Below are 24,068 nucleotides of genomic sequence, written 5' to 3'. Positions count from 1 at the left end.
ATTACGTTGGAAATCCTATCCTTTTCAGGATACGTAAGAAATACGTGAGAAATCATATAATTTTTCTGAAGTGCCCAAACTTGAGTCAAGTAAGTTATTGTGAAGAAAAGCTGAAGAAATGAATCATAGGGATCATAGCAAAGATATACACAATCAAGTCCTTTGAAAAATAAAGATCACATTTGCTTTAGCTTTTCCAGCTAAACTCTAACTTGCACATCAATAGCAAATCTGAAATACTGAATCAATTTCTTCATCAACCATCAAAATATTCACCCCAAGTACTGATCCCCATGAATCAATACTTATCTATCATATAGACTGGAGAATCAACACAAATGTATTAATGTTACACCTTAACCTTAAAAAACTTAGGAGTCATCTGAATCTAAACAAAGAAACTTCATACTCTTCACACTTTAAAATGCATTACTTTTTCTTCCCTCTCTATTTTTGATGAGTATTATTTGCCTTTTCCATACGAACTTACATCTCAATCTTGCCATTAGACTGATAATATGGAAGTCAATTAATGCTTGTGGACACCTGTTGTCTAGGGAATAGGTAAAATAATCAAGCTATTAAAGAAATAAAGAAGAAAAAAGGCAGAAGTGACTTCCTGAAAACCAATTACCTGACTTTCCAGATGTAGAAAAAAAGAAGGCTTGGTCTAAGGCAAGAAGTTGCAAGCAATTTTCTAGTTCAGTAGAATAAAGTGTCAGTAATGCCACACAACCTGTTTTATAACATAACTCTTACTGATGATTCAAACAGAGATCGTGACCACTTAAGCTCATACACTTCTCTGAACACGTAAGGAAGTTAGAAGCTGTCTACCCCCCCAAGAAAAAAGCCCTACTAGCATGACAACAGCAGAGGGAAAGGAATATTACAAGGATTGTCAAATATTATTTCCTATAAAACATTTGTTATTGCATATTTCCATACTGACAGTGGAATAGTTTTCCTTTAGTTTTGAGAACTCATGACAACAGGTGACGACAATCCAACAAAACACAAAGTTTCCAAACAAGCTCTTGCTTCACCCAGCCTCAGCAAAAATTTCAACTTCAGCACAACATGGACTATTTTTATTCTGCATATTTAGACTGTATTTTCAAACTGTACAGTAAATTCTCCGGGCAAGGGGAAATAAACATTCACTGAATACTTGCAATCACAGACTGAGAAACAAATTGTTGAAAAAACATTTACTCCAGTCACTGAACACTGAAGTTAAATGGAACATGGAAAAGTGAAAGGGAAGGGTTTTTAACCTACAGGGAATTAAAAAATTCCAAGTCATGGAGGGGGATAACTGGAAGACTTCATAGAAAGTTTTGTAACATTTTTCACAACTAATTCCAACAAACTGCTGCTGTCAGTAGCAGTATGCAAACCAATTACTTTACAGCCAGATCAGGTATCACCACTGCTGTGACTGCAGTGCAGACAGAAGCCAAGATAATGAAAAAGATATGCAAGCCACCACATTAGAGTTGTGACAAACTATTTCTTCTCATGTTTTTGTTTGAATTGTTGCTACCTATACTGTCCTCGTGATATGCTGAAGCACAGACAGAATTATAAGCTTTCACAGTTTAGGTTTTTACTAAGTTTTAGAAGTGCCTTGGCCTCATGCTGTGACGCAACCAGGGTATCAGGTGCAACTGCTTCTGAATTGCAGGTAGCCTTCCACTTAGAAATACGTTAATCAAATGCGTAATGTCAATACATGGTAGCTATTCCAAGCAGTCCACATAACAAGCAGATGACCTATGTGGAAATACTCTCTGCCCAGCAACATCAGAGTTGCCAGGCCCCCTAAAGATACCACTATGAAGAAAAGAATAAATTTTCTTACCCAAAATCTAAAGAAAGAATTTCTGTCTTACAGAATTGGAGATTAACTTGGCCTATTTCTTCTCAAATTTATTTTAATTTTAGCCTCTATCACTATCTAATTTTCTCTCTTTTTTTTTTTTTTTCCCCCCTGTGTGTAGGAGGAAATCCTAGCCCCGCTGACAAAAGAGATGGTGGGATGTAGCAATTACTAATGAACTAGTAAGACAAGCTCTTCATTATAAAGCAAGAATTTAAGAGAATCTGAGTAAGGAGAGAAATACCCACACTTTCCTTCAGTGGTAATAAGGGTGAAAATACATTTCTGACTCTCCAAAAGCTCAAACTACATTCCCAGAATGATGCTTCTGCCATCACATCTCACTTGTTGGAAATCAGGTAAGAAAGCACAAATGCTTGTATGTATATTCAGAGCATGTTTTCCAGGCTCATACCAATTAGTTCCTTCCCTTCTGTTTCCTATCACTTGAATGAAAACATTGGGAAAGATCCAAATAATGACATTTTGACAGCAAAAAAGCAAAGGGATTCAAATATTAACAATGCAAATCTGAAACAAACTAATCATGGAGGTACCTCTTCTCCCAGCTAATTTCCTGTGACATGCTTTCATGAACTCTATTCAGATCCTTACAAAGATCATATGCTTCCCACATGCAACATAAATACTTTAGGTACAGATCAACCACCTTCCCAAGAATCAGACTACATGGAATAAGCTTGAAGAACTTTATGAAGTGTTAGAGACTAGGAAAAAAAAAATACTGAACATGCAAACATAACTATATGCAGTTTGCATGCCTATACATGTGCAAGATCTTAGCCTCATGTAGAGAACAGGACTCGTGCTGATACATTTATACTGCACCTGATAAAGTGATGCCTGAAGAGAACCTTCTCCCTTCAACAGAGAACAAATTAAGATATTTGCACATTTAACTTCTGAGCTTAAGTAATTAAATATATAGCTAGCTAACAACCTGCTAGAAAAAGCTCTAAATTTTGAATTTGAAAGATTTTTAAATTAGCGTGAAATTTACTACTTGTCTCATATTAGACATCAGAGGGAAAAAAAATGCAGACTTCACATGCTGAATGTCAGACACACACAGAATCAGGATATCCTAGGGATGAGACTGACTGCTATGAGTTGTCCTTTTCCCACGTCCACCTCCCACACTCCTTGATCACTCTAACAAGACTGCACAATAAAAATCTCTATCCTCCTATTAAAGAACCTCCTATCTACAGGGTTAATAAAATTAACATTGATTTGTTTTTCAAATACATATTTATCATTAAATTTATATGTTATTCATTCAAATCTGATTTACAAAGCAAAGCATTGGTTGGGACCAATGCTTTTTAAGCCTATTCTTGCTATACGTACTGTCTGCATGTTGAGCAAATCTATTACAACAGAGCTACATAAACCAGGTATCTTGCTTTTTTCCTGACTAGGTTAGCTCTTGCTTACCATTCAAACACAACAGCATAAGAGACAAGTAAGAATGACAAGCAGAAGATATTTTTAGTTGATTAGAAATTCTAATACAAAGAAAGTTAACCTTTTAAAGGCTCGTGTATCCCAGTACGATGGTGTAAAATACTAAGTCAAACTGAACTCTTTTATTTGGTAGAAGGAACACAGCTTTTGCGAGAAAAAACAAACTGAAATCTAAAGACTGTTAAACTAATTAGCTACATACATGTGCCATCCCAATGCAGTTGGTATAAGCAGAGGTCAAGTACACTTTTTAAGCCAAATCTGATGATTTCCAAACACTTGAAATACACTCTACATTTTGTATCATCTCGTTAAAATACACATTATTATATTTTCTTCACAGCAACACAGAGCAAACTGAACATAAAAAAGCAAGAGAGGCAAAGAATCAAAACACAGATACTGCCTCTCATACTAGCAAGAAGCCTTGCTAAACTTTCCATTCTCAGGTGTAGCAAAAGCACATCTAGTTTTAAGTACCATGCTGAACCGCTTGTGCTCACTCAGTCTTCACAGTAAAATAAAAGCAAAAATAAGGATCTACGTCCTTCTATGACTATCAAAACAGTATTATTCTATCTACTGCTCAGCAAACTTCTGGAACTTCATTTCTATTGCAGTTCATGTTTTGCAAACCACCAGCAAAAATTGTTATTGAATGTATTTCCTTAAGACAGCCCAATAAGCAGCTTGTTTTGTTATGACTTACAGGATTGACATAATTTGTTTCACAATTTATGATACTTGAGAAATTGTTGAAAATGGTTTAATTATGTATTATCCTAACTGACATTTAGTAAAACACTATGAGGATATGAAGGGTAAGTGTAGAATAAATGTTTCTTATTAATTAGGCTTGTAATTAATATGTTTCGTGTGATTGCTTAATTTATGACCAGTGTCAAAGTAACCTCGGAGAGAATTACCTAATTTAGTCATCAAGCCAACTGAAAGGCCTAACCATCTCCCTTCATTATGTAAACACTACGTGTACTTCACAGAGCATCTTGGAGGACAAATTGAAAAGTGTGATTTTTTGGAACGTACATGTTTGATGAACAGCAGTTCAACACATTAATCCTTAGGTCAATGAGCATATACAGCAGATAGCTTCACAGCAAATAACTTTAGTAAGAGAAAGAGATGACTAATCACGAACTCCTCTCAATGGCATTAAATTAAGCTACCACCCAGAGAGAGAAAAGCACTGCATATTTACCACCCTGTTTGCAGCCCTATTGTGGAAATTCTCCTTTGGTGAAGTCTGCAGAGCAGGAAAGCTGCCCTGGAGCACCAGGTGATGGAAGAGGCCATCTTTCTACTCCAGCCTCATGACCACTACCTTGCATGGAAAACACACCGTGGGGACAAGGCTAAAGCAAGTGGAATTAGTGTTATGCATGCCATTTCCAGTCTACTTTTTCAAAAGTCCTCCTTTATTTTCAACCTCATGTACAGTGTGACAGGGGGAAAAAAAAGAATTTACTCAAGTTTGTTCAGCTTCAGAGCAGGCTGGTACTGAATACACACGAATCTATCCAGACTATATATAAACACATTTACCAGTGCCACCAGAGCTTGCTTACACTCAGTTTTTCTGCTGGATGTGTAGAATAGCAGGGGATAATGCCAGGCACAAATCTGCAGTTCAAGAACCCTTTTAGAGTACTAAAGCAAAGTTTTTGTTTGCGCCTCACATTACAACTTTATGAACTAAAAGTGAATGTCAGGACACGCAGGCTTTTGTATGGACAGGTAGAGCTAACCAAGGAAATATCTTACCACAAAAAGATCCTGTCCATATTGGTATATAATCTAGTCAGTAGTGACTTTTGGAGGTGACAGTAAACTCACGGTCACTTCAAAGCTTTTTTGCTCTTAAACCACAACATCTTTTTATCCTTAGATCAGACACAGCATGAACATGTGAAATATTCACCCTGCAAATGAACATTCATTCCTCTGTAGCTCACAAAATTCTCAACCTATTCTCTTCCCTAGAAACAGAAACCTTTATCTTGGTACCAACATAAAGTTCTTATAGACTGTATGTCTGCTGACTAAGAAGACCAAATGACCAAGTTAGTGAGAATACAGACAGAAACAGGAACACAGAAGTTTACTGAATATTGGTCTTAGAAAGAAGATAATTAATGCAGCAATTTAAGATGATTTTCTGAGCTTTGAGGTAGCAAGCTGGTTTTATCATTAAAGAATGCACCCGCTGGAGCCATAAGAAGGGGAGCAATGGTGGTCACGTCAACTCTTCCTGGCGCAGTCATGCTACGAAGAGCTCCGTCCCAACCCGTGCCCCAACCCCTGTCAGCCTCACACCCCCTAGGACAGGAATGCCACTCCTAGATACCTGTACTCCTAGAGAGGCACAACCTTTTATTAAAAAGCCTCAAACTTTGTTTTTAACTCAGATTATATATGTTGATCTGATTGTATAAATAAAAACACCTTGAAGATACTGCTATTTTCATGAAATGATCCTAAATTATAGTGCATCATTTTGATAAACAATACATCACATGCTACAGGTCAGGCTAATATTAGCATTGTACACCATTTCAGATAAAGAAAATTCACTTCTCCCTTTTAAATAAACAATTAATTTTGAATAATTACAAAGAGTTGTTAAAAAGCAACTTTCTCTTTTAACCCTACTAAATGATTAATACTGCTGTTTTGAGACAGGATGTGTAAATTGAGAGACAGTTTTACTAATAAAAAAGAGCACTACTTTTAGTTGATTTAGTGCTTGTATTAAATTTCTACTTTAGCACGACAGACCTGAATATTATTTATTCATACACTGGATTATTTCAAAAAGTAGTCCATGTACAGCCCATGCAGTGAAGAATGTAAACACGTAGATATTGCTGATGACAGCGTTTAGGTCTTAAGAGAATTCATTTACTCTCTCAAGTGCTGCTAGACAATTCTGTGTAATGAGCAGTGAAAATACTGAATAAAGTATTTATGATTTACACAGTATAAATCATATTCTGATATACCAGACATGCATTTATAACATGCCCAGTGTACATTAACTAATCATGAAGTGCGCAACAAAAGTAACTGCAGAAATTGCTTACAGAACATGCTCTTGAATGTGTGAAGAAAATATGGTTGCATTTCTTTACATCTCATTTGCTATATACAAATTTCAGCCAGCCATGAAATTGCAATCTCCTCCTCTCAATGTATGTGAATTTTTCACTAAAGAAATACTTGAAACTTCTCTTGCATCTTTCAAGTAAAAACAGTTCCAAATATACCATAAGCAAAATTTTCCATAGTCCAGAAGTCAAACAATCTGAAAATAGGTCACATTTATTAAAGTTAATTCCAGACAAAATATACACAAAATATAAACATAGATATACAATTAAACAAAATATACAAAGGCCTATGGTACAGAAAGCATACTAATGCTTATTATAATCCTAAGTACCTTCTGTTTTCTACAAGGTCATAATGTTCTTCTATCCATCACCTGCCTTTCTATTTTCTGTGAATGTAATTAAGATTTAATATAGATGTTTTCTCTCTTTATTAATTTGAATTTAAGAGTTAGATTGCACACCACTTTTTAAAAAAAATTCAACGTCTAAAAAAACTTCAAGAGAATAAACAGGCTGTCTCTAAATACTGTCTCAAAATGATACAGAATTAAATAATTCTAAAGGGCAATTTACTATTGTTTTCAAACATAGCTTTCTCATTCTAGGAAATTACGTGAAGTGTAAGAAATACAATAATCAATTTTAAAGTTAGTTTAAAATACATAAATTTCAGATGAAGACTCCAGCCTTCACCAATAGTATTAAAAGCATACACACCAGCAGAGTTCCAAAGAGGAACTATGAATAATATTAAAGTACGTATTGCACACTGTGTTATACTGTAAAAAAAAAAAAGCCCTAAATATTGTATTATTGCATACTGAAATGTCAGTATCCTTTTAAAATTAATATTTTTTAAAAGTCAAATAAAAAATTAAGCCAGTGAAGTTACAGATCAGAAGCTACAAGTTTCAATCTTTATTACAGCAATACAACTTCTTACAGCTGATCTCACAGAATTATTTGAGTAAATAGTTTTCTACACCATGTATGTAGGAAAGACAGAAAAGAGCAAGGAAAACCTGGGCTGAGAATAAGATTCTCTAACTTCACCACTTTGCCACTCAGTGATCTTGGATGCTTGACATAACACCAAAAACATCAGCTTTGCCATCTGATGAGCAAGGCAGATTAAAACTATTCTAAGGGCTCCTAAAAAAAACATATCTGAAATTCTTTTTTTTTTAAAAAAAAAAGCTAGAATTTAAATTCAAATATTAATGTCTAGTAACATCCAAATTCCTAAAAAAGACAAGGACAAAAAACAGATAAGCTGTGAAGATTTATGCATATAAAAATGACCAACAACAAATGCCTCTTGTGATGCTCCCTACTAACATTTTTTAGGAAACACAGCACTTCCCAAAATACTGATGGATAAAAAAAGATAACAAAACTATATTGGAAATTACGGAGAAAGACTGCTTTTTGCCTTTAGGAGGTTTAAACCTTATTAATGAAATCCCCAGTATTTAACTTTCACACACATAAAGCTTCAAGGTATTAAAAAAAAAAAAAAGAGTAGTGGTACAAGGCATTTCCTAGCATAGTTCTGAGATCAGCACTCCTCCATTCACAGGTACAGAGGTGCAGAAGTGAACAGTGTTCTGCTGAAGTGCTGGTCAATAAAAACTAGTATCACCACAAGTGTTAGGAGACCCTAAATATTTCTTAGCCTCAATTCAATCTCCTCTGTCATAAAACTTTTGATGCTGCAGAGCATGGGTTTGAGCATCATCCAGTAATCACCTCTAGCCTTTCTACAACATTATATTATTCAATCCACAGCATTTCATGACTGGAATTTAAAAAAAAAAAAAAAAAAAAGGATAGCTGGATACATCCCCATGGCCTCCTAAAGTTCAAAACGTTTAATTATCCTTAGAATAAATAATCAGCACATATCATGAATAACACTATATGCAGCATCTCTCAAAGAAAACCCGCAGTACAGGGATCTAAGAGCAGATTTACATACACTGTGTTTCACTACATAAACACAGATGTCTGACTTTTTAGATCAAAATATTGTTGATAGCACAGACGGCAAAGCCCTAAGACAACCCCTGGGCCTTCCTCTGGCTTAAAAAGAAAACAAAAACCCCACCAGATTCCTAATATTTCACAAGAACGCACTCCAGTAATATCCGATTCTGAATGCAGCATGCCAGAATGGTCCTAGCTCTGCACTCTGTCCCTCACTTCTGACTCCTGAATTTGTCCTCCCCCTTTTTTTTTTGTTGGGTAGTAACCCAACAAAACCACTGCTAACCCTAAGGTTTGTTTCAAAACCACAGCAAAGCTACGCATCCAAGGAGATGAAAGGGACTTTATTAAAAATAAAAGTTCACCTTTACGCTGTAAAACACAGTGCAGCTTCTCTGTATTTCAGACTGCTTAATGAAAACGCTTCGTAGACTTTATGATAAAGAGCCATGATAACTCAGTCCAACTAGAATACTATTACTACCTAGCAGAAAAAGCAAGGCTTGTGCACAAGGCTTGTGGAAGGAGCTTTGTCAGGAGTTAAACAAAATGAAAGGACCATCATAAACATCTACTTTTGCACAAAATGAAACATGTTACTTTTCTGAAGCCTCTTATGATCAGAGAGGGACAAATACTTTTAAATAAGAACATAACACAAATAACGTGGCAACTACCAAAAGTAACTTTGAAAGGATATTAACCTATGTAATTTTCTTTATCCCTTTTAAATCTCTGAATACAAGGGAAAAAAATTCTATTATGTCACTAGGATCCACTAACAGTTAAATATATTACCTTTGGGGTGTGGCTCTTCTCATAAAAGTGACTATACAGAAAAGGAATTTTCTCTGTCAACAATTTTGCTTCCTGTGCTTTATCTGAGGTTTGAAGTTTTTTTTCCTTCTTAAGTGACAAAGACTTTTTTTTTTTTTTTTAATACTGTACCACTGGAAGTTCTGTATACCCAATGTAGTTAAGAGAATATTCCCTGTAGAAGACAGTCAACATGACTGCTCTCCAAGTCTGTGTGTCAGGCCTGTCTGGAAGCTGTGAGGTTACGTATGTGTTAGTTCTATCTGACGTACAACTGGAAAAGGTACCAGTGCGATTAGCTAGACTGAGATGTAAAGCATTAATGTAGGTTAATAGTGCAGGATAGATTCATTTGCATTGGCATAAAAAGACTGAGAGCAAGACACCACTTAGCCATAGAAAAGGGAAAACTATCTTATTGTGTTAGTCAAAGCTGACTTACCAGATTTTATAGATACACCATCTTTGCTTTTCCTCCAGTTGTTTCTTAGAAATGTTTACCAAAATATATGCCACTAGGTTTTCAGACACTGTCCAGGTATTTTTGTTAACATGCCTCTGCAGCCAACACTGTTAAGGCTGATTTTTCAAAACATCCTCAGCACTTGCATCCTAAAGATTAGCATCTTAAAGAAGCCTCAAGTAAGGCAATCAAAAATTGACATAATCCATCCCTACCTACTTCTTTAGTTAGTGATGCACTACTTTCCATGAAAATTAGCCCATGTCACTACCCACAACTTGTTGCAGTTACATCCTAAAACAACATCAATAGGTTATCTAAACTTGCATAAAACTTGGAAAATAATGTCAACCAACCCAAGAAAGCAATTCTCAATATACAAGTAAAACAGAGATCCCACATCCTAGCTTCCAAGAAAAAACAAAAAACAAACTCTGAATTAAGATACAATTTCAGTTACCATGAGCAGATATGACAATCCAATCATGCAAAGATGTACACTTACAACTACCTTAAGGCAGTGTAATGTCCTTAAAAAGACAATCATGAGCATCAACTGCAGGTGTAGTATGTGCTCAGTTCTTCACTAGGCTTATTTGATCATGGAGTGTATATATTCTAAGAGCCAGGTTCTCATAATACAAAAAAAAACCCAGATAATTTTTATTTGTCCATGCAACCCTAGTTTCTGAAATTGCCATGAGACATAAAATGAAAACAGATCATTCAGCAACCTATTTCAATATTAAAATATCAGTACTACTCACATGACTGGAATTTTAATTCACACTAAGCACCTGCAAGCAGAAGTGAAGAATAAAGAAAAATCTGCACGTCTTCTTGCTTACATATTAAAGATCCAATTGCATAAGTTGCAAGGCGGGATTCACACTATTCATCTTTAGGCACCCGAGACCTGAGGAGAAAGTTTCATACCAGTTCTGGGGTCAATTAACAGTTTCCCACCAGTAAGAAAATGCTTGGCTCCACCCCCAGTCACCATCTCTTCCTTCTTCACCATCATCCATGTAATTCCCACCATCTCTCTTCCCTCCAGTACTTCCCAGATAGTAGCGGAAACCTATTCAGTTTACTGATGCAGCAAAAATTATTCTGAAGCAAGCGCTTAATTCAGCTTAAACTGTAATGCTGTAATACAAAAACAATGACTGTGATGGGCTCCCTCCAAGGTAAACGTGGACAGAGACACAGCTCTATATTAAGATCTTTGGATTACCCTCTGAACCTGTTTCTCTCTACTGAGGACGTAGAGATGAGCATTTAAAAAAAAAAAAATTTAAAAAGCAAACCCCAAATCAGTCAATCTAGCACAATTTTGTATTTTAGATGTGAATGAATTCTTTGCTAAAAAAAAAAAACCCCACACCCAGGTTTTATCTACCCACGCCTAGAAACAGATGATTAAAAAGAATATAGGTATTTTGTTAAGACGCAGCTACAGGTGCAAATCATCACTGGCTATCCATTCATTCCCAAAATAACTTTTAACAATGACAAAGAACTTATGACTTAAATCCTTCAACTAATGTCTACCTCTTTCACTACCAGTAATATTCACAAATACCAGGAAATCAAAACTCCTATTATGTAAGGCCACTGAAAAAAAAGAGCCCATTTTAAAGGAAGCAGGTTCAGAACACTTTGTTAACGACACTCCAACACTTCACATTTATACACAAACTAAAATCAAACACATCTTAAAATGCAGTAAATGAGCTTACTTACCAAAGCATATCAAATCCATACCTTCAGAACTCATAATCTACTTCATATCGTTCCTAAAATACTAAAACTGCATAATTCAAGAAGAAAAGCATATACCTACTGAGCTATACACCATTATGTTGTTTCTCCTGTGCTGTCCAGAAAACAAAAAGAGCATGCTTAATAACAAAGGGCCTTCTTCTGCCTAAATAATTTTAAAGCTGTTTTTTGGCTTATGGATCAAACATTTGCTTTTGAGAATTCTATTGAGATGTATCAGAAACAAGCCACAATAAAACATTTAGGTTAACTGCATTCCCTGATAAACAACCCAGAATTACAGGCAGCAGGTTTAAAAATACTGTGACTTCTGCAAATGGGAACACTGTAAGCTGTTTATCTTGTTTAATCCTGAAGGTAAATAGCATAAGCTTTAAAATATTTTACTTCTCTGCCATAACCTACTGAATCATATTGACAAACAAAATGAAATACTATGGAGAAGCTTAAACTTGTGGACTTGACTCCAAAACTGCTTTATCAGAGTATTGTACAGGACATTATTCTCAAGAACACTCAGTGTAAATTTCAGTGATTTAAATCCTAACTGTAGCTTCAATGAAGCAAAAAATCTCATCTTGTCTCCCCTGAGGTGATCACTTCTTCAGAAAAAACAAGAACCCTGCACAACTCCCATACTGGGCCTCCTTAAAATGTGACCACTCTAGTTATTGGAATGTTTTTAATTGTTGCCTATTCCAAAATTTTTTTATCTCCTACCATAGCTCAATTTCAGCTTATGTAGTTCAGGTTTTAAATATTATTTTCAAGAAAAAAATATTCTTTTCAGTTTCCCTAATTTCTTTCCTCCAACACTAACAATTTCCACACCAAAAATCCTATTTCCTTTCATAACTCCCATCTCAAAGATGTACCCATATTTAAAATTAAGAGTATATTTTATCAGATTTATCAGTAATTATTTCCCCACTGTCTCTTCTTATTCAATACAAAACTAAGTTTCTGAGCTGCTGTTTTAAAAAGACTTTAGCACAGAATATATGTTCGATATATTTAGCAGTTGAGGACCTCCTTTCCTCTCTGTAGGACAGGAAGTTTCCCCTCCCATCTGCTCAGGATATTTAAAAAAGTAATTACAAACTGTTGTTTTTCCATTGATTCTGCAAAAAGTGACTATTATTTATGTGTGAAAACAAAAGTAAAGTTGAACCCAAATGCCTATTATAACCTCCATCTGTTCCCTGACATAGTCAAATGGTCACAAGGTACAAGGCAGGACTGTAGGGATGAGAGCAGCAGCCAGCAAAGGGAAAAACAACCACGGCTGTACGCAATAGTGCCAAAGCTATGCCAGCTTAAACTGCTCGTGGAGCAACAAAGTTATTCACAGCCCAAGCTTAGTCTCCCAGAGTCATACAGGAAGACTCAAGTTTTGTACTTAGTTTTCAGAGCAAAGATAAATAAGGTGAATTATGAAATAGTTTCTCATTTTACAAGCAGACACTTAAACAATTTAGTAAGATATTTATGACAGAGCTTTAAGACCAAATAGTACTTATGAAGGAAACAAGCCTCCTGTGTATGTAAATACTCTACTGCTGTTTATGACAACCAGATCTTGACGAAGAGAGAAAGAACAGAGGAAGCTGCACTTGCAGTAACTTAAGGACGACTAAAAAAATGGCTTTTAATTTTCCCCAGTTAAATGTATATATGAGCACAACTTTTTTGGCCTACACAGAATGTTTATGAATTCTGCATTTAGAAATTCAACTTTGCTTCAAGATATACAAAAAACTGGTGGAAATATAATAAAATATAATCTATTATTTCATTACTGATTCTCCCCCTCTTGTATATTATTGAATTATTAATTATATTTTTAAAAATAAAAGCTTTCTCTAAAATCCACATACTGAATGCAGATCAACACTTAATATCTGGTCTGTATTATACATGAGAAAATATTTCAAATATTTACAAAATAAATTCCTAAACTAAAAGCTAATATTGATAGCTGCTTATATTTGGTTTGTTCTAATTACAAAATATATCATTAATTTATTTAAAAAGTTAAGATACTGTATTCAATCTTTTAAAGCCTGATATAAAATGCCACATCAAGTAAACAGTCAGGAAACTGCCATTTTTTCAAGCATCCACCTTGCACTAATGACCTGTTCTGCAGTATCTATTGTTTTCCCAATTTTCTGGGAGCTACAAAAAGGATCATCAATTTTCACTGGCTTTCACTTCATTAGCGACAATGCACAACAGCAGGCACTGAGCAGGTTTCCCAGTGCTCCTTCACAAACGTACTTTGACGATGAGGAGCCCTCATCATACACACAGTTACGTAACGGCAACTATTTATAGTTAACCACTTGAACCACATTATCTGCCAGGTTTAAAACCATTTCATACATAGACACCTGATCTATCGTTTTAGTTCCTTAATCAAAATGTCATGTAACAGCCAAGTAAAAGGTTTCAGAGAAGCCTGTCTGCAGCATCAACAATATTACACCACAGTCTTTAATCTTATCAAGAGAACCAGAAGTTAATTGTATAAGAAGTCTTCTAGAAATACATGCTGAACAACAGTTATTTCCTTTACTTAAACTCCTGCTCTGTCAATACCCATTACTATGCATATTGCTAACTTGTAAAACCACTGAAAGAAACCTTAAGTTGTGCTAAAATGACATACCTTCTTAGTGTTCTGAGACATACTGAAAAACACGATCTGCATTAACACTCAAGAAAGTGCTGTATGAACTTTTACAATTCTTACCATACAACTTCAATGGCAGCTGTTTAACACCATGAGGTTCTCTTCGAAAGTGTCTCAGAGCACCATATATGAGTGTCATCTGGTTGACTTCTGAACATAGCAGTATTTAATGAACATCAACCTCTTCTGAAGATCATGCTAACATTTCTTTTGCATTTCTAACAGGGTAATGGCTTTGTTAGAACTCATTTTCCTCCTAAAACACACCTTGCTTTATTGCCATAGTCCACGACAGCACAGGTTTTCCTCACCACTGTCTTCTGCTTATCAATCATATTCACTTAACTTCAACTTCTTTACATTGTGAACTGGCTTCTTTACTCATATAGGTCACTGTAACTTTTTAACCCAAACAGTTTTCCCTCACTTACAGTGCAGTGGGTTTGCTGATGAGTAATATTCTTTGATCGCTCTCAGTGATCTGTATTTCCCAAAGATCTTCATTTTAGTGAACACCAATAAGCACCCATTGCTGTAAACCTCATTAAATGTTACCTTTAATGACTACTGTATAAAAACATCTTGCACATACCTGAACAAAATGCAAACAAATCAAGATACTTCCATATCAGTAAGGTAAGAGTAGGAATTCAGAAATAATTGGAAAGAGACATTTCTGAAAGAAGACTATGCAGGTTATGTCAGTTTGTTATGATATAAGCATATCAGTACAGCTACATGCCTGCAAAATGCCCTAATCCACTGAGCACAGAAAAAGTCACGATCCTGCCAACTTCAACACAAACTAAAAGCATCCTTAGTGAAGCTGACAAAGTGCAGATGTTAAAAACGAAGAGACCGTCATGCAACTCTACCAAGCCTTGAAAACAGCAGCAGTCAGAGAAAGGAGTACAATTACAGGGTATAGATTATAATTAAATGAAACAGGATTAGAGGGCACAGAGTAACATTCACTTATGCAAGATACCTAGCAAGTCCAACCTAAAATACAAAGACAGGCAAGAACTGCAGCTAGGAGTGTAAATGCAAGACATGTCGTTTCTTTGTTCCGGTATAACAACACAGCCTTGTTCATCATAATATATGTACAATTAGTTGTTCCAGAGAAGACAAAAAAAAAAAAAGGAAAAAAGGTCATAAAGAAAACCTAGGAGAATACTGTTCTTCAGCTTACTGTATTTTCAAGGTATTACAGAAATAAGCAAGCAGAAAATTGACCCGAAATTCAAGAGAAGTCTTTTAGTATTTATTTAAAATGTTATAAAGTTGGTATTTTCCCTTTCCTTAAAATCATTATGCCTAATTCTGCCCCACCACATGAAAAATTAAAATGTGATTTGATAGTCATTTCTTCTTATGCTGCATTTTTTAACAATGCTACTCACATTTTTTTCTCTAACATTCGTGCTTACACATAGCACCCTTGATAACCTAATGTTCCCCACTGTAAGAAACTTCTAAACATTTAAAAACAGGCACTAGACCACAAAAGGCCAAATATGCCAGTAAAGCACAAAGTTACAATGAGTTCCCATATCAGTGTGTCTATGGTATTTTATAATACAGTCAGATATAGGGTATAATGATCTCCAAGGAAGCAGCAAAAGCCTTATTATCCAAGGACTGATGTATCAAGAACTGGTCTGATGCAAATTACCTGATCTATTCATCCATTAAGGTTACTGCTTTCCATATAACCAGATCACAGAAGTAAAGAACTGCTTTTTTTTTTATGTGCTTGTCCTCCAAGAGCTAGCAAACTAGCTCAAGTTACAGTTTTGTTTATTCCTTGTGACTATCAACATCAGTGGTTGAGGTTTACTTGAGGTTTAAACTGCTGTTTGTAGATGTTCTAATTAGCCAGTTCTACTGAACTCTCGAGTTGTCGTTGCTGCTAAAACAAGTTCAGGAAACCAACAACCCTGGAAGAATTGCCAATCCATCAGGTTAGTTAAGAGTGTGCATGTATGGATTTGTATTCAATACAGAATTATAAACAGTCATTTGTCTAAAAAAGCATTAACTCTCACTCTTCAGAGAAAAGCTGTCAAAAGTGTATCATGACTCTTCACAAAATACACAGGAAAAAGAAAACATCCCACACCATTAGTGGACATTTCTGGGAAGCTAGCATTTCTGCAGGAAGCAGCATCTGCTCTTCCCCACTTCACGGGGAAAAATGTTACTAGGCCCTGAAAGGTATACACAGCAGGATATAAAACATTTAGTAGGTTTATTAAAAAGCCCCCTAGTCTTAGACCTTTTAAAGGTTTTTAAAAAGTAAATGAGAATTACTGTCTAGTGATCAAGATATTTAAAGATAAAATGCTTTTACCTCTAACATCCAAGTAAGATAAGTCTCTACATCAGTATGTGAACAGGCACAAAAAAAGTTTCCAGTTCTTACACTCAAAAGGAAACAGTCATTGCTTTAATTATGTGCATTGCAAAAAAGACAGTGATTACTAGCCATACACTGGTTTAGTTTGTTCTATAGATGTGAAGCATAACTGTCAAGGAAACATTTGGCATTTTAAAAGCATTTTTACATGCTTTTACTCATTGTGGAGTAGTGTTTTATATCAAATTCTAAAGTGCCACTGATTACAGTGGTGTCCAGCTGCCTCAGTAGACACATATCCAAAGCTTGCTGTAAAAATAAAAAAAAGCAAGCATTAAAACGCATGCAGCTAAGTTCTTAAGATACCTGTAACTTAAGAACTGCAGGCAACATTTAGTGGGTTTACACTAGAAAAACTTTATTATTATTGAGCTTGATTTTTAGACATGATCTTGTCCATTTTAACATCACACCAGATTACACATTCAATAAGGACACAACTAGGACATACACCTTTTTAAAGTGCAGCTGATTAGCTTTCTTGGCCCACAAATAAAAGCTGATCAGTACATGAAATGTCAATAGCTTCCATTAAATGTGAAAAGAGGGTAAAAAGCAAATTCCCAGAAAGGTTTTAATACAGACTGTTCATTGAATCAGTCTCCAGCGAAGCCTTTCCCAACTGCACTTTTTAGGTGCAATTACTCAAATATACTGTACTGAACCAAAACTTATTGAGACTAGTGAAATTTTTTTTTTCCTTTTAGCAGCAGGTAGTCACTTAAGAAATTAGAAGACTTTGTGTGTAAGCCATTCAAAAAATTCTGCATAGTTTTACTGGAAGAGCTCCACATTGTAACAATAACACAGGCATACAGAACACCTTAACATCCATGTCATAAGCTATATCAAATTTTCACACTGCAGTATTAGGCAGAAATTGAAGCCAGAGCTATTCAGGGGAGAAACACAGCTCTGTTCTGGTTTTCAGTTGTTCTCAATCTAATTATATTTGGAATTATAAATCAAGCATTTTGCTACACATCAGTGGCATTTTACATATTAAAAAGATCAATTAATGCACTACATCCTCAGCCAAGCTTAAAATAAATGACTCGCCACTTTCAAACTATAATTTGTTTCAGACAACACAGGCTCCAATTTGCAAACTCTTCGGTGTGAATGTAGGCAGACCCCACCTACTGATTTGTGTAGAGCTCCATCCCGGGTAAACACAGGGCTACACCACACAATATGCAAATCCAAGGTATGAACTTCACTGCCTTATCCTTCCTGAAGATTTTTGTAAGCCAGACTCATTATTGTCAAAGCAGTATTTAACTAATGCCATCAAAAAAGATGCTTTCATCTTTCAAATTTAAGTGGCCCTTTGAATGCCAAGTTAACATTATAATGGTTTCTCTATGTTCGAGAAGTAAATTCAGGTTGTTCTTTCAAGTATAGGTAATTTTTAAGGAAATATTTCACTATGCATTTCAAACATACTATTTCATGTTTTCATATCTGTTACTTTTGTGTTAATTATTCAAAACAAGTCTCTCTCACATCACTTATTGAGTGCAGATATAAAAAACAAGAGCTGCGTATGAGGATATAGAATTCCTACAATAAAGCAGTATGTCAATTTATTTAACATCGTAAGTGCATAAAATACCAGATCACCTACTTCACTTTTACCTAATTCTAGTAAGAAAACAAACCTGAATTTGGTACTAAGTCTAATTTCATATATGTTTTCTTCTGCCCCACATCTTCCGAGTATTTAACCTTTGGTCAGCTAGTTTCCAGCTCAATTAATACAATTAAAAAAGGAGGGAGGAAGGGGAATGAAAGAATGTCAAACCAGGCTTCCTCTCCTCATATCTATGCCATGATAGCTACAAGAAAATTGCTACTGATCTTCTGTTAAATTACAAAAAGAAGAAAACACATGTAAATTATTCACCATTTAAAAAAAAAAAAAAAGGAAACAGATGCTTTTTAAATTATTTAGTTTGGACTATGATATACCTCAGCCCCATTTCCCTCACAATACCCATAATACCGACCATTACCAAAGTGCCAAAGACAGCAATGAGTTTAACACAACTCCAGCCAGCTACCCAAATTGTTGCAGGAGACAAAGGGGATCAAGGTCAGCATTCTTCTAACGCAGCAGCTAATCCACTCCTATGAACACGGTATTGGAACTGGTAGGCGTAGTAAATTTCCATGAAATATAAAATATACCTAATGCCACCTCATTTGCCCCGTCCTTGCGAGAGAAGAACCATTTTGCTCCCACTGGACTCAAGCCATTACATATCTGAAAGGAAGGGGAGGGAGGAGTTCACAGAAGTTCAGGGTCAGCAAATGCTCACGTATCCTGTCATCTGCGAACTCGAAGCTCAGGGCACAAAAACTCTCATGCCACGCACAGAAACCTACGTATTTTGGGTGCGCGTGGGGGGGGGGAGACCTGCAATAGGGAGCGAATGTGTCATACGTGCGGAGGCTGCGAGGAGAAGAGCTGTCAGGAGATAGCAGCCTTGTTTGAAAGGGAGGAGGCGGTGGGGAAAGGACGGTTACGAACATAGATAGGATCGCCAAAAAATCCCGCTCTGCTCCCCGGCTGCAAGCCCCGGCTCAACCCTCGGGCCCGGCTTCCCTCGGCTTCCCCCGCAGACGGGGCTCAGCTCCCCGGAGCTGCCGCGGCCGCCGCTGAGCCGCTCCCAGCCGCCACCGGGCAGCGGAAATCCCCCGCAGCCCTCCCCGGCCCGGCCTGGCCCTGCCCGGGGGCGCGGAGCGGCCCTGCCGCCCCCCGCCCCCCCGCCGAGGGCTCCCTGAGCACCCCTCGGCCCTCTCGCGGGGCGCCCTCCCACTCCCCGCCCCAGCTCCCATCACCTTCCCCCCTCCTCCGGGGCCACGTTTTCAGCTCACCGCCCCCCGCGACGTCCCACGCACATGCAGGCCAAGGGCTCCCTGCGGCCCCCGCGGGCCGGACCCGCACCCCGGGGCCAGGAGACAATGAGCAGCCACAACTCACCAGCCGCTCCGAAGCTCCGTGGGTCCGTGGGCGGTTCCTCTCCCCCTCTCGTTCCCCTCCTCCTCCGCCCAGGAGCGGTATCCGGCCGCCAGGAGCCGAGACTCCCCCTCCCCTCGCTGCCCCAAGAGCCGCCGCCTCCGCCGGGCCGCCGGCCGCGCTCCCTCCCCGAGGAAAGTCACTTTATTCCCCGCTCCAACATGGCTGCTCCCCCCCGCCGCAGCCTTCGCCTCGCCGCGGCTCCCCGCCGCCGCCGGAGAGCGGCCGCAGGCCGTGCTCGGGAGCCGCCCGGCCGGCCGCTGGCGGTGCCGAGAGCGGCCCGGGTGGCCTCGCGTCGGGCGGGCCGGGCCGCGGGGATGCGCAGGGAAGGGCCGAGCCGGGCCGGGCCGGGCTGCGCGTCTCCGCTGCGGGCTGACGCCTCCGCCCGCTCGCAGCGCGGCGGCTCGCCCTGAGACAGCCCCGCCGGCAGCCGGAGCGCAGGAGGGGCCGCGGGGGAGGCCCGGGCGCCGGCGACACCTAGCGGCCGCGGCGGCCACGACGCCGTCTGAGCCGGTGGCTGCGCGGGGAGCGGCCCGGCCCGGCGGCGGGGGGCGGGGGGGACGGGGGACTGAGGGCGGAGCGCGGGAGCGGCGCCGCGGGGAATGCCCCGGGCGGTGGCGGGGGAGGGGCTAGGGGCTCCCGCCGCAGCCCTTCCCCGGGCCGCCCTCCCCGAGGGGGGGATCCCGCCTGGCTGGGCCGGGCCGGGCCGAGCCGAACCGAGCGGAGCCGAGCGGGGCGCTGCTGCTCCCTCCTCAGCGGCCCTGCGCAACCTCCCCCACCCGGCGGAGGAAGCGGATTTCCCCGGCAGAGGCTCCCCCAGGCCCGGGAGGCCGCCCCGAGGCCCTGCCCGCCGCTGGCCGCCCCAGGGGTCTCCCCGAGCCGTTTTGGGGAGAGCAGCGTGGGAAGGGGCGGTAGCTCGCTTCATGTTTCCTGGCTCGCGGCAGTGTTTCCTCTTGGGTTTGCGGGGTGATGTAGCTCATCTCTGAGGTAGCAGGCATCCCCCCCTGCTCTCCCCTCCCCGCTGACAAGTCAGTAACTGAAGTTAAGGAAAGCCATGTGGCTTTTTAGATCGATTTCTAACTCATCCTTTCCGTATGTCGTGTTTTCCTTCCTTTGTCTCCTGCATTCACGGTCCCCGTACCATCCCTCTTGTCTTCCTTGCCACTGCGCTGCCAGCACCAGCTGCGCTTCCTTCCTGTGCTTAGAATCTTTTTCCCCTCAAAGTGATCCAGTTTGCATTCCCTTGTTTCTCAGCCCTTTCCACCCCTACATTTCTTAGTCTTTGTGTGTTACTGAACAAGACCTAAAAGCTAAAAACTGGTCTTGTGAGCCAGTTACTCTGGACTATCTGTTGTTTTCATATTCCCACCACACAAAAGAACAAAATATAACAGTAAGGCCAAATCCGAAGTGATTTTAGTGACGTGGGTTTGACCTTCCAAGTACTGGGTCATAGGTACACTTACGGCAGAATTTGGCTAATTGGTTTTTTAACTTTTTAACAACTGCCAATCCTCGATGCCTGCCTGCTTACCCCCTTTGTCAGCTAAAGTTCAGTGTCACAACCACAGGGCCTTTTATCAAAATGAGTCTCCTGGTGTTGTGCAGACCAGAGTTACTGACTGAATATGCCAGGCCATGTCACAGGCTCCTTAAGAGGAACTAACTCACAGGTCTTTCGAGTCTTTGCTTCACCACACTCCTGTATGCGCTGAGGAAGGCCAAAGCTCCATCGTTCTGCAGGTGGGTCTGCGCTATGCTGTGTCTATGTGGAGACCAGAGTGTACTTTAATTTGCAACAGCAGCAGCAAGCTCCTGATCTTTGAGGTACTCCATGTGCAGCTTATTCTAGCCAGTCCCACAGCAGGGCCAGGTGGGAGCTGCCTTCTCAGGAGCAGTGCCAGCTGAAATTTCCCCTGCTTCCAGCTCTGTTGTACCCTTCCAGCAGCACAAGCAAACCAGAACATGGATGAGTATGTTTCCCAGTAAACAGAAGTCATTTGTTCTCACCTAAAAAAGGAGTGCAAGCATGAAACCACTTCTTACATGCACAGAAATTCACTTTGCTCATGCTGATGTATACTCTTGGTGAAATCAGTTTAGGATAAAAAGCAGTAAATATGACTCAGAACAAACTTGCTGTTTATAGAGAGAAAACGTGATTACTGAGGTCTTTTTGAATGTTTTCAAGATGTAGGATAGCTACCTTACCTTTGCAAAACTTGTGGGATTTTTATTAACACAGAGAAAGCAGATATTCAAGCTTTGAACTTCCTGGTAATGCAAAGATATCCCTTACGGATCTCCTTTAAAGCTCAGGACCGACCAGTTCTTGCTAGACCTACCAGTTCTCCTGATCTGTGAATGCTAACAAGATGATATGTGTTATGTTTTATCTTATTCAATTTGAAGGCTATTTTGGGTAAGTAATATCATTATAAATGATTGTGTGCAAGTTTGTTATTATATACGTGATTTGTAAAACAAGTTCTTGAGACAGCACAGCAGTGAGTGCATTTATTGCATCACATCCAAGTAAATTAAGTTCCATAAATGAGGTACAGGGAGAAGGAGGGTTGGAAGTCTATGAAGCCATGTTTTTGTTTTCAAGTATTAAAAATATCAGTAAAATATGCTTGGTTTACTTGATACATATTCATGTCTGCCATTGATACTTCTGTTATGAAGGAAAAGTAATCATGACAAACAAAAGAAGAAACTAAAAAATGAGCAGTTAGGATGAGTCACCCAAGAAATAAGGGGTCAACACCAATTGCAGTGCAATGATAGTATTTTAAGGTTTTCCACTTGTAATAGGGAAAAGAGTGAGTAGTTAAGAGGGAAAAGTCTGCAACAGTATAACACTTGGTATCCATTTGGTCTTTGTATCCACCACTACAGGTGCCCTCAGAGAAAGATTTTCACATCTGGGCAAAAGACAGTACAGAGGCAAGATAGAGTGACAGACAGAAGTTTGAAATGTAAGCACTGATTTTGATTAGTTTATCCCATGAGTCTGGTTTTATAACTGTAGCTATTGATTTATTATTTGGTGGAATATGTAGCAATCAATCATATTTCCATCTAGCTAACCATGATTATTAATATTTTAAACTAGTTTTAAGATGGATTGGCTGGTGAGTGCAATAGGTCTGCTCTCTAAGCCAGTGAGAAAGGTGTACACCCAGGTTACGTGGAATGAATTATTGCCACTGAACAATCTGATGAAATCTATATCAGCCATTAGAATATAAATCCAGCTGTAGGAATACAGTGCTGTCAGGGGACCAAGATTTCCTGCTTTGAATATGAACACACTGGCTTTGCCTCTGCATTTATTGAAAAGAAGGACACAGTTATTTTGTGACAGTAAGAGTATAGGAATTAAATCAGTGAAGTTCACATAATGGTAGATGGAAACCTTACAGAAACGTATGTATTTTTAACACAGTGTATGTGGAAAGCAGTTACTTTCCTGCCAAGAGCTGAGTTCTGTGTTGCAGCAGCAGGAGTCAGTGACCTCACAACCAGCCAGCAGTGTGCGAAAGCATTCTGCTCAACTACAAGGGATGTGTTCATTTGCAGGGAAAACACTAACAGTCTTGGCAGGTAATTAAAAGGGGAAATGATTTTCAAATACAAGATTTTGTTTTGAAATGCAATTGTTTTTTTCTATTGGATGCCAAAAAATTCTGAAGAATGCAGTATCCTTTAACTAATTGTATCTGCGCTCTGAGAGAAGAAACAGAGCTATTGTTCTGCTCACAGCATGAGCTATTTATGTTTTAGTCTGTGTAGCACTCCTTTCTGTAATGATCGTCTTCCACCTACACAAAACTCCAATCCATTTAAAATAATCAAATTAAGATAGTTTCTTGCTTTCTTCTACCAAGCTGGTATTCATATAAAGTATTTTCCAGGTTACTTGGATTTAGTACAGAGTAATACTTGCAGGCCTCTAGGCTAAAAAAAAATATTCTCTAACCTCCCTGGAAGACCAAACCCCTTCCTCTTTGAATGAATGGAAGCAGGAAGTGGCAATAAAAAGGTCACCCTTGCAAGAAGCAAAAAGCCCTGTACTTCTGCTAACAAGAACTGTAGCCACTTCTACCATGATTTGAGTAACTGATAACTGGTCATTGACTTAGTTGCACTGTGTATTTCAGGTAGAAACAGGGAAAGCTACTATTTGTTCTTGTAAACCTTGCTTGTTCGGCAAACAGAAAAGAGTTCCCAAAGCGCCCCAAATAGTGGGGTGTTTGTTATCTACACTTGAGATTTGCATTTGTGTAGCTGTCAACTGCTACCAGCTATCAGTGTAGCTATCAGAATGATCAGCTGCTGGAGAAATTACAATTACTGGATGGTCTGTGTCTTA

At 38.9% G+C, this 24,068-nt stretch overlaps 1 protein-coding gene across 6 annotated transcripts in view; it reads right to left on the bottom strand.

Annotated features, from left to right (window-relative positions):
• The window catches only part of CDK17 (cyclin dependent kinase 17), a 96,529-nt gene extending 76,457 nt beyond the window's left edge, over positions 1-20,072 (bottom strand). Inside the window, exons 1-2 of one of the 6 annotated variants that reach the window (XM_074827010.1) lie at positions 19,655-20,072; positions 18,859-18,934 (exon numbers count right to left, since the gene is read on the bottom strand). The gene's annotated coding sequence lies outside the window, so the exon portion shown is untranslated. Of the gene's footprint in view, positions 1-10,614; positions 10,658-18,858; positions 18,935-19,548; positions 19,568-19,654 lie in introns of those variants that run through there. The other 5 variants (XM_074827009.1, XM_074827012.1, XM_074827015.1 and 2 more) reach the window with 5 other exon arrangements.
• Between the last annotated feature and the right edge of the window lie 3,996 nt (positions 20,073-24,068).

Source organism: Strix aluco, chromosome 5 (genome assembly GCF_031877795.1).
Source record: "Strix aluco isolate bStrAlu1 chromosome 5, bStrAlu1.hap1, whole genome shotgun sequence".
Lineage (NCBI taxonomy): Eukaryota > Metazoa > Chordata > Aves > Strigiformes > Strigidae > Strix > Strix aluco.
Note: the sequence above shows the minus strand (reverse complement) of the source record. Positions and strands in the feature narration are given on the sequence as shown.